At 43.5% G+C, this 12,035-nt stretch overlaps 1 protein-coding gene across 4 annotated transcripts in view; it reads left to right on the plus strand.

The window, feature by feature from the left end:
* Nucleotides 1-1,458: 1,458 nt before the first annotated feature.
* USP9X (ubiquitin specific peptidase 9 X-linked) overlaps nucleotides 1,459-12,035 on the plus strand; it is a 115,981-nt gene continuing 105,404 nt past the window's right edge. For all 4 annotated transcript variants that reach the window (XM_070289913.1, XM_070289915.1, XM_070289914.1 and 1 more), the window contains exon 1: nucleotides 1,459-2,193. The gene's annotated coding sequence lies outside the window, so the exon portion shown is untranslated. The remainder of the gene's footprint in view (nucleotides 2,194-12,035) is intronic.

Consider the following 12,035-nt stretch of genomic DNA (forward strand, 5'->3'; position numbering starts at 1 on the left):
AGACCACCAGGGAAGCCCTCAAAATTTAACGTACTAATAACATTATGCTCTCCTGATGTCATCCTAGTTAGGACTCCATTTTAACAACCGTTTATTAAAAAGCAACTTAATTGTAGCCACTAAATCCAACCCTGTTCTACACAAAATATAATTTTATTTTTTAGAGTTTAGCTATAATTTCGCGTACAATTTGGTGTCCACAGCATTTTTTACGTCAAGAGTATCAGTGCTTACATTAGGAACTGCATTTCTTTTCTCTTCATCTGGGCATTCAAGACAGGCTGTATTTTCCTTGCACTCCATTTATTTGAGATTAGCCTGATAGGCTTCACGTTGGAATATAAACACGTAGAAAATAAACCATGACATGGATGTCACAGGTTCGTAAGGCCCTTCCGGGTTCTGACACTGAATTGTGCTGATGATTTGGTATGAGGCTAATCTTGGTACATTCGCTATGCCACCAGTAGCACCTAACAGTGTTCTCTTTGATGTTTCAAGGCTCCAAAGGGTGGCAGGTCATGGTCAGGCTGTGAAGGAGCTCAAATACTTTCTGGCACAGGTGCTGCAGGATCACCTGAATGAACTTCTCCGAGCACCTGCTTCCAAGATTGGGGAAAGGGCCCCCACTCCCAACTCCCCCCTGCCGCCGCAGGAGATAGCCACACCTTCTCCCTATCGGCAAGGAGCAGGTGGCTGGCCCTTGGCACCTCGCGCCACGTCCCCCGCAAGGTACCCGCCCCGTGGGCTTGGCCGGCTCACGAAACACGTGACGAGGGTCAGCTGTGCCACTGGGATCCACCCCCCCAACCACTGCGAGCACGACCGCCCAGCGCGCGGTCTCTGGGTTCGCTGCCCCTCCCCCCACAATCCCGGAAAAGGGGGTGGTGACGTCATCATCCGGGCACTCGGCGGCGGGGCTTCTGTTCACAATGGAACAAAAACAAGCGGCCCAAGTCAAACTCTGAGCGACGCGTCTGTGGCTTGTACGGTTAACTCTGTCCTGGCCACGCACCCTGCCAATCCCGACATCCCAGTTCCTTCTCCAGGAAGGAGATCAGGCGTGCCAGATCCTTTTGGGCCGCCCCGCCCCCGCCCCCGCTTCTGCCCTCACACCGCCCCGGAGGCGAGGGGCATGGAACAGTTCCTGGCCGTAATGCAACCCTGGAGGAACAGTACTGTTTGAAAAATCTTGACCTCATTTTCCTCCCTTCCCCCACCCCGGCTCCTCGAATTCCAAGCGTCTCTCGCCTGGCCCGGCTTTCCCAGAGGTAGGAGCCATTCTTCCCCGGCGAAAGACCGCCCCGGCTGGACGGGGGAGAAAAGGGAGAGCAGAAAGAGCAGCTGAGCGAGAAGGGGAGTGGGGTGAAGGAGGAGGAGGGCTCAGGGGCTGGCCCCGTGAGGGGCGGGGCTTGGCGGGGGCGGGGAACCTCGGGTCTGGGCGGTGCTGGGGTTTGTAGGAGTCTGCGCCGTCGCGCGGCTGCCTCCACCGCCGCCACTGCTGCTGCCACCGCTACCGCCGCCGCCACTGGCCGAGCGGTTTTTTTTTTTTTTTTTGGTTTGCCGGATCCGCCATATTGAAGAGGACGGGCATCCGCGGCTGCGGAAGCTAGTCTCCGCCGCCGCCGGAGCCGCAACCTCCCTGCACCCGGCCCGTTTGGGCCTCTGCCGCGCGGAGCCCCTCCCCGTATCGCTCAGCTCACAGGCCTCGCGGGAGGCGGCTGCTTCTGCGCCCGGTGCTTCGCTGGGCGCCGGGTGCTAGGGGCAAGCCGCAGCAGAGCGAGCAGGCCCGGAGCGGGGACAGAGGCGGCGACCAGTGGAAGGTGAAGCCGCCACTGCGGGAGGAGGAGCAGGAGGAGGTGACGCAGGAGAAACGCACCGCCCGGAGCCCGTCTGCGCTCAGAAAGAGCCTCAGCCCGAGGCGAGAAGTGGGAAGAGGGCCGCCGCCGGCTGAGGAGGAGGGGGGGAGGAGGCGGCCGCGGCCACCTCTGCTGCAAGGCGGGCGCGGCGAGCAGCGAATTCCGGAGCCCCTGTGCAGCTCCCCGGTCCCTACGCCTACGGTCTCTCGACACACTTTGTCGCCCGTCACCCTTGGGCCTGGGATGCACCCAGGGTCGGCCTTATCCCGGGACTGAGCCTTGGTTGTCGCCTCCGCGTGTCTTGCTTCTTAAGAGAAGACGCCTGTGTTGTGCGGTGAGTAGCCAGCAGCGCCGGGACAACGCGCTTTTCCGGGGCCAACAGCTGGATCGAGGGAAGGGGAGGGGAGGAGGGTGAGGGGGTGTGCGTGTGCGCGGTTCCTCTCGCCGCTGCCGGAGGCCGGGCCAGGGGCTTCTCGGCTCTTGGTCCTGGCCCTCGGGCGGGGCGGGCGCGCGCGGCGCGGGTGGGGGCGCGGGGCTCCGTTCCACGCCGAGCCGGCGTCCCGGGAGCGTGTCTGTGTGTTTTGGACTGTAAGGGAAAATGGCTGACGGCTCCGTCCCTCCCCCCTCCTCCCCTTCCCGTCCTGTCTGGGGCCGAGTCGGAGGATGGAGTCTCCGGGCGCGGCGTGCAACCCCCGCATCCGCAGCGCACGGCCGGGTCGGCGCCGGGGGCTCGTCGCCCCCTGACCTCGGGTCTTGCAGCCCGGCGCTCGGCGGGCTCGCAATCGCTCTCCTTCCCTGTCTCGTTCCACTTGACACCAAACGCCATTACTGAGGTGGAGTGATTTGGAGCCGTAGAGCTAGGCCTCGGCTACGCCTGGCTATCGGGCCCGCCGACTTGTCCACCTCCCCCCCACCCTCCCGCGATAACCCGCAGCTTCTCCTGGGCCCTGGGGTCTGGGAGCCGGAGCTGGGTTATCGGCCTCCTCCATCTCCCTCGCCTCCCTTCATTTACGGAGGGCCAAAGCTGCGGAAGATATTTTGATGCAGAAGTCGCTTCCCAGCGAGCTTGGACCCACCACCTTTATATTTTTAACCGTTTGTGGAAAAAAAAAAAGTATTAGCATGTGTGAGTTGGATAATGATAAAACCTTCGGATTCTTGTGACGTGAGGCTTCGGATTTGAGAAATGGTATATTTTTCATTCATCGTGAAATATTCAAGAGTTATGGAACAGGTGTATATGTGTTTTGCAGTATTTATATGGATTTCTGGGGGGACTGGAACTTACCCGGGGATTTTTAAACTCTTCAACAGAATCTGCTTAAATTAAACTTGTTATTATTTGGAAGTTCCATACTTAAAATGTTAATTGGGTTTTCCGTCATGCAGTTTACAGGTGTGTGTAATTTCTTCAGATTGTCTTTGAATGTAACTGAGCGGGTTCTTGGTTAAATAGTCACGCTTCATTTCGAGGAGAGGGAAAGACTTTTGCAGCGTTCTCTGACCTGGAAACCCTCGAGTCCCTCTGAATCTGCATAACATTGGTAAACCGTAACTTTTGAGGAAGAATTCGGGAGTCTGATTAAAGAAACTTTTCAGCAGGTACTTAACCTCTTTTGGAGCGCATTATCCATTCTTAGTGATTATATGGTAAGGACTCCTTAACTGTGACTCGCTTGGCTTTGTTAATCCGTACACTTGAACTTAAAAATAGAGACTACAAACTCTTTAGATCTTAACTGGTGTACTGATTCGGTGGGCTGCCATTTTGGTTTTAGCAAATGCCTTCATAGTTATGAAAGATTTATGCATTAAATGTACAAAGGGGTCAACATTCTCGATTTTGATAACCCATGTGCTTTGTCATACTTGTAACAGCGCTTGCATTAGAGTGAGAAAGAAACATTTGGAATTAATACACCAAGGGCGAACTCAAAATGTTTCTGATAGCTTGTTATGTCTTGTTTTCTCTCATTTAAAAATGATCCTTTTGAACTATACGTGTTTTTTTCCTCTACCCTGGTCCCTATATTTTTTTGCAAGAACACAATTTGTAACTCTTAACCTGTTATCTAATGTTCTCTTTCCGTTTCTTTTGTTTGCTGACCTTGGTAGTTTCTGAGAGAAAAAATTTTTGGAGGGATTAAATAACAGCAAAAACCGTACAAGAATCTATGAATCTAGAATCTGAGAATCTAAATTCTTCAGAAAGTAGCTTTGGAGGGCAGATGTTACCTTTCATCAAATTACTGGAATTCCTTGGTGTTATATAGTTTTCTTGTTTTATGGATGAAAATGCTTCAGGAGGATTTACTTTGGATCTTTTTTTTTAAATAAATTTTCTGACATCTCAAGAAGACGAGATATTTTATATCTCGAATACCTCCTTATAGAGGTATTATATATCGAGTACCTCCTTAAAGATAATTCTTCTGATATGATATTAATAATGCTGCTTCATTTTTGAAAATGTATTTTTCTCATGAATTTCCTAGTCCTCAAGTTCTTGATTAGTTGGGCACAGCAAGCATTCTTTCTTTTAGCTCATTGTTTGTTTTGTAAGCTTATTGTTTCATAAGAATTTTAAAAGTAACAATTTTTGTACTTTCAGAATTTTTATATCAGGTTAAAGAAAATTGTTTTAAAGGATTAGTTCTCTTATAAATGTTTTGGACAGTTACAAAGGGGTAGGGGAATTTTATTCTGTGGTTGTGGAGCTAGTTGGTGTTTTTTTTTTTTTTTTTTTTTAAATAGTGTAGTGCTTTTATTATAGCCTGCATTATGTTTTTCTTAGTGGTGGTATGTTTTCTGAATCTTGAAATATTTTCCCCCAAAATTTGGAAAATGGGGTTTTAGTTTCTATGTAGTTCTTTGAGGAGCTGTATCTTTGAAAGGTATTCTATTTATTGCTAAATTCTCTGTTAGTGGAGTCTAACAATGTTTAGAAAAGGTTTAATGTGTTGGACCTCAACCCTGACTGTACGTTAGAATCACTTAGGGAAGTTTTTTGTTTTTAAAAACAAAGCAAAAACTAATGCTTGGGTCCCGCTCCCAAAGACTTATTAATTGGTCTGATATGGGTCCTGGGCAGAGGTGTCTTTTGAAAGGATTGTGGGTGATTGTCACGCTGTCAGGGTTGAAAAACCACTGTTATTGCTGGTAGCATGTTCTTACTGAACTTTCTAGTGGATAAATAAGATAGTTTTTTCTTCCTTAACTGTTTCCCATTATCAGAACAATTGTCATTTGTTGAATTATGTGCCAGCGCTATGTTAAACACTCCATTTGACACCATATGTGGATCTTAAATATTATTTCCATAAGACAAAAGGACTAAGGTCTGTCAGGTTCAAGTAGTGGTGCTTCGACTACTCTGCCTTGTTAGTAAAATGACACCAATTATTATTTTTTTTTAATGGGACTTTTGTTTCCTGTACCAGAGAGGCTTTAGACTAAAATTTTAATAAAAATATAATAGTCTGCAATTTTGGAAATATCTTGATTGACTAAGGGAAATGTTAAAACTCTGCTGCAAATAGGTTCTTCTTCCCCTTCCATACGTTTCCCAACACGTTCAGGTTGATAGTTTAGTTGGTGGATCTGTTTATGACTAAAATAACGTAAGGCAACTTAAGATTCCTAAAAGATGCAACATTAGACATTTCTCTCCCAGCAATTTATTTAAATCATCCCATAAGTGAACATTTAGTATCATGTGAATTTCTGTTATCTCAATTTGAGAACTCTTGAGTTTTATTTAGCTTAGTTTAAAATCAGTGTAATTTTCACAAAAAATTTTCAAAATGAAGTGTTTTATTTTGCTTTTTTTTTTTTTTTGCAGTATTGGCTGATGATTTTATGGGATGAATGAAATAGCAATAACACCTTTATTTGGTGTTTCTCTTAATTCCCTTGGTCCATTGTGCTAAATTCTATATGAAAAGGCTGCTGATGCAGAGTCTGTGAGCATCCTTAAGGTGTCACATGATTTGTCACAGATCTGTTACATTAATGATCACTGTCTTCTATTTTCTATGCTGTGGGGTCCATCATAAGGAAAAAAGATACCATGAAAGCTCTGATATTGGAGTTTGAATTTATTGTTCAGTTATTACTATTGCATATAAAGTAATGATCAATGTAATATGCTTTTAAGGAGTATGGTGTGAAAAGGCGTATTGTTAAGATGAGATATGTTACATAAATTTTTTTCTGTGCCTATGCTAGTCTTCTGGGCCTCAGCACACGCACACTCTCTCTACAGGCATTTCATAGCTAGTGGGTTTCCAGTTCTACAGTCACTGTCTTAACAATTTTCTAGTTGAGCTGTGTATCAGAATCACCTGTGCAGCTTTTTCAAAATGTATTTACTTGGGTCTTACTCTCTAGAGATTATAATTGAGTAGATTTGAGGTAGCAACTGGCATTTAAAAACTAAGAATATGATTCTGATGAGCAGCTAGGTTATTTTTTTGGCAATGTATTTTAGAAAAAGGGAAGAGATTCTGAGTTAACACACATATTTACTCATTATCTCTTACTGAGCATCTTCTTAGAGTTTCAGCTTTAATACTAACATTATTAATACCTGTTAAGGCATTAGTTTTCTTTTCATCAAATATTTATTTGGCATCTACCATGTGCCAGGCACTGTTCTAGAGATTACTGTTGTCTGGAAGCTTTTGTTATATGAAGTGAGGGCCATTGGACTAGCTGTCTCTAAAGTCCTTCCTAGCTCTAATTTTGTTATTCTTTATTGTGCTTCATAGAAGGTGCCTTAATTAAGTTGTTATAAGAAATATGCTGGGGCTTCTCTGGTGGCTCAGCGGTAAAGAATTCGCCTGCAGTGCAGGAGACATGAGTTCGATCCCTGGGTCAGGAAGATTCCCCTGGAGGAGGGCATGGTAAGCCATTCCATATTCTTGCATGGAAAATCCCATGAACAGAGGAGCCTGGCGGGCTACAGTCCATGGGGTCGCATAGAGTAAGACACGACTGAAGCCATTGAGCATGCATGCGTGCAAGAAATATGCTTAGTTATGGTTTAAGCCAGTGGAACTTGCCTTTTACCTTTTATCCTCCTTAAGTAAATTAAATACAATTTCCCTATGAATGCCAGCCTTCTCCAGTGAGCCCAGATGTCAAGTACAGCAGACATGTATTTAGTATTGGTTTTAGAAATAGCTGTACTTAGGAGGCTTTTAATTTTGGGCCTCTACGAAACTCTGGTGTCAACCATTATTTTACCATTCCTTTCCTGTATTGATATTCTGTCAGTTATCTCTGCACTGCTTGTATGTTTTTTGTTTGTCTTATTTTGTTCAGATGCTTTGATTAATTTTATTAGTTCAAATTCTTTTTAGGTTGGTGGCATCTATCTGATCAGATTCAAGATCCTAAGTCATTGACATATGCCTGGCACGTAGACTTTGAATAATTATTTGTTGGACGTTTAGTTCATTTTCTTAATATGATTCCTCTATTTCTTTGGCCCCCCCCCCCCTTCTCTTTATTACTTGGAGTCACTTAACTTGACCAGATAATCCTTTTATGATGAGTAGTCCTGGAAGTCCTGGAACGATTTAGTCAAACTCCTTGTTTTTCAGGTATGAAACATGGCTCAACAAACTAAGTAACTTCACTAAGATAGTGTGCATAGACTAGCTTCTATGTGAAGCTATTTCCGTATCTAACAAGACACGTTAATTACTGAATTCTTTGGATTCCATAAGCTTAGTAGTGATTCAAAATTCACACTTAAAATCTCTTCTTAATAATGGATAAATAGGTCCGAGATTCTGTCCTTTACCTTTGTGTATTACAGAACACATAGAATAACATTATTTACCGGGGCTTCCCTGGTGGCCCTGTGGTTAAAACTCTGTGCTCCCACTGCAGGCGGCACGGGTTCCATCCCAGTTGGGGAACTATAAGATCCCACATGGCTCACCTTGCGGCCAAGAACAAACAAACCCCCCAAAACAAAAAGAAACCTCCCCCCAACAGTAAACAATAACTTTGACTGCCTGAATGGCGACATTCGGAGGAATGTTTGACTCCTATCGTCTAGAATGGCTTGTACAAAATTGGTGTATCATCATATTATGGCCCCTTTCTGTTTATCTTTTCTGTAGCTGATCAGTCATGTACGCTTTGAACACTTTAGACTAATTGGCCGTTACCGAAGAATTGTTTTCCTTGGGACAGTTTTGAGCTGGTTGTCTTGGATCCGATCCTCTGCTACAGAGCCTATGAAGTGGGAAGAGAAGAAAATTCAGAAAGAAAAGGAGCAGGGGAAACCTCTATTTCCTGTCAATTTATGAATGTCCATTTCCTTCCTACTGACTTTGGTGATTATGAAGAGTTGTAAGTTTAGGTAGTTGGTTTCCTCTCTGTGTTCTGGTCTTTTCTTTCAGCTGGCTACTTACAACTTCTAAGTAACGCTACCGTGTTTAACTTGGATAAGGAAATTATATGGTATTAGACCCATGTTCTGCCTAGGTAGTGTAGAAAGATTTGGCCTCTCCTTGATAACACTGCCTGAGTTCAGAGCAGGGATCAGCAAGCTGTTTCTTGTAAAGGGCCAGATTGTAAATATTATAGACTGCAGTCTTTGCATTCTAAGAGGCAAAATCAAAGCCATTACGTAAATTTTTTGTTGATAAAATTTAAACTATAATGATAATTGAGTACAATTAATTGTAATTCTGGTCTAATGAGAGGCATAGAATGAGGGGAAGACTAACAATACGGTATTTTGCCTATTGGGAGTTTAAAGTTCGAATGCTCTGCCATCAAGTTGATTGTAATTACAATGACCCTGTGTGAAATCCATTCTCAAGTTTGTAGGCTGTACAGAAACTGGAGGCTAGATTTGATCTGTGATTGTAGTTTGGCATCCCTGGTATGGAGCATTGGTTCTCAAACCTGGAGGGCTTGTTAAAACAAGAATGCTGGGTCCTGCCTCCAGAGTTTAATTTAGTAAGTATGGAATGGGGCCCCGAGAACATGCATTTCTAACAACTCCCAGTTACTGGTTTAGAGGTAAAATCGAGCATATCCTACTTTTCTTCATGTTAATCGCTTTGTCTTAGTTTTTTGAATATTTTTTATTTTGTTTTACTTTGTGCTTTAAATTCAATGATTACAGGTTAAATGCCTGTTGTGTAATATTATACCAGGTAATGGATACACAAGGTGAACGAAACAGAGTTGTTGTCCCCATTATACATACTGGTTGGAGGGAGTTTAAAAATTAATTTCCACAAACCCTTTAGAACTGGAGTCTGGGGACAAAGAGCACCATTTTAAAAGCAGTGCAGTGGTGTTTGATACTCATGGTAAAGGAAAACTAAATTGGAAAGGTTTGTTATCAAAATATTCATTAATTTGATTTCTTAGGGGATAGTATTCTGTTTAAATGAATTTTTCAGAACTCCAAAACTTGCTTTTAAATACTTAAAACCAATATATTATTTGATGGAAAGCTTTCTAAAGATGTTACATGCTTTTTAAAAATTTTCTGATTATGAAATTACTGTTACCTGTTCTGTTAAAAAGTTTCGGTGGCATAAGAGAATGAAAGCAAGGAGCAAAACACACAGACTCCACCCCCTGATAATTTCGTCATGTAGAAGCAACCTTATTATTAGCTGAGTGTTTAAAGATTCTCATCAGATGATCAGTTTACTAAGTCGTGTTTCCTCCTGTCCTCTGCCTCCACTTCTGCCTCGGACTTCAGAGTGTGCTGATCGCTCATCCTAGAAGACGCTGTTTTGGGTCCCTCCTCACTCATGCTGCTCCTTTTTTAGATACTGCTTTGGTAAATATTGCTCAAAAATCATGAAATTGATTTTAATATGATTTTCCAACTTTCCTGCTGTTTAAAACTCTTTTTTCCCTGTCCTGTTTTCGTCTCACTCAGGATTCTTGGTACACTTTGTGTGCGTCCCCACTTCTCTTGCCTTTTCTTCAATCCCCCTTTTAGGGGCTTTCTGTTCTTTGCTAGTGGGAGTAACATCAGGAGTACAATTTAACTATTTTTGGCCTGTTTCATTTTATGTATTTCTTGCTTTTCTTCTTTGGTGGCTATTGAAGTTTAAGGATGGTTCGCATATACACTAAAAAGGTGCCAGACTGTTTTGAATTAAGTTTTTTTTTTTTTCCCCCTTAAGCTATCTCACTTTCTAAATGTTTATTTTCACTGTTGTCAGTCCTGGTTCCAGTCTTATTCCCCCCCCCTCCCCGCCACCCTTTAAACTGCTGTGGAGTGGGAAAGGAGGTAAGAGTTAATAGTCTAATTGTGTATATATGTATATGTGGATTTCTTACAAGAACTTTGAGCTCTGCTTCCTGTTTCTGTATTTTTTCCCATTGGAACGTGTTAGTCCTCAACTGTGATGCATAAGATTTTTGTATACTCAGTACTTTAATACCCTATGTATTAACCTCCCTTCTTGTTTTTCTCTTTTGGTGGGGGGAGCTGCGCTGGATCTTCGTTGTGGTACATGGACTCTTCCTTAATGGTACAAGGGCGTCTCTGGTTATGGTGCGTGGGCTTAGTTGCCCTGAGTTATGTGAAATCTTAATTACCTGATCGGGGATTGAACCCTCATCCCCTGCATTGGAAGATAGATTCTTAACCACTGGACCGCCGGGGAAGTAACCTCCCTTCTTTAAGTCAGACTTCTGTCCATTAGCTGAAATGAAGCAAATGTCTTTTTGTCGCATGGTGGTATTGCCTGTCTGAGAACAGTTCTGTTTCGGCAGTTATGCTGTATTTGTACAGCACTGTCTTGTGTGTTAATTTGCAAGTTCAACTGTATTTTGTCCTTTTATAAAATGAGTAGGAAAACAAAAGTGCATCAGCTTGAGGGCTCAAACCTAATGTCTTTGGGGCAAGAAACTGATTGGGGATATGAATCTTTAACCTTCTGAATTAGGTTCTGCTCATTGGTTCTGCTGGTTGACTTTGTTCAGTGGTGAATGAAATAATTAGAACAAAATAGGAATATTAAGTATGGCAAGTATGTAATAAAGCTTATATGTGAAAGGTGAAGTGTAATTAGGGATTTTATAATACTTTCCTTTACTCTGACTGAGAGTTGGAGAAACCCCTATAAATATGTGAATCTGTTGTTTGGCTTTGAAATATTTGACTTCTGTCACATTTTCAGGAATGCATTATGTATGAAAGGAGGGTACTGACTATATACAGCGTTTGCCCAGACTCTTATGGAAATGACTGCAGAAAGTCTCATTTTCTTATATTTAACCTGTCTATGTATATAGGTTTACTGTGTTTTCTGTACGTAGATATCAATCAGTTACCAAAATTCTTTTTTTTGTTGTTGAATATAATTGACATAAAGTATTAGTATCAAGTGTACAATATAGTTATCCAAAATTCTTGAGAGTTGTTAACTTGAAGCATGCTGAACTGGGGTGAGAGAGACTGTGAGTCTGGGTGGAGGTTTGGAGAAGTCCGATGGAGTCTCTGTCTCATAATGAATGTCATCATCAGAGCTCCCTGTCAGCTATCTTGAATTGCTTCTACTGGAAAATCCCATGGACAGAGGAGCTTGGCAGGATCACACAGAGTCAGACACAAGTGAACACACACGCACATCACACGAGGATTACCTTTGTGCATCGTGGGCAGAAGAATCATGTCAGTGAAAGGAGACTAATGGACAGATTCTTTGCCTTCTGGTCATCTGTCGTTGCTGTTTAGTCGCTCAGTCATGACCCTAGGGACTGTAGCCCACCAGGCTCCCCTGTCCATGGGGATTCTCCAGGCAAGAATACTGGAGTGGGTTACCATTTCCTCCTCCAGGGGAGCTTCCCAATCTAGAGATCGTCTCTTGTGTCATTGGCAGGCAGATTCTTTACCACTGCGCCACCTGGGGAGCCCTCTGTTCATCTACACAGCCACAAAAATCAGGTTCTTCAAGTACCTCCATTTCTCTCCTTTCTCTCTTCCCAAATACAGCTCAAAACTCTTTACCCAAATAGGTCATTTGGGTGTAATTGCCATCTACTTTTCAGAGGTTGCTTCTTGTTCTCCCACCTTATCAAACTATCCATAGTTGATGTGGATGCTCTGGTCTTTGCAGTTCCCGTGGCTTTACTTTTGGAACTCTATCTCCCCTTTGTGGCTAGCCTGCCACCTAGCTC

The sequence above is a fragment of the Ovis canadensis genome, chromosome X (assembly GCF_042477335.2).
Source record: "Ovis canadensis isolate MfBH-ARS-UI-01 breed Bighorn chromosome X, ARS-UI_OviCan_v2, whole genome shotgun sequence".
Classification (NCBI taxonomy): domain Eukaryota; kingdom Metazoa; phylum Chordata; class Mammalia; order Artiodactyla; family Bovidae; genus Ovis; species Ovis canadensis.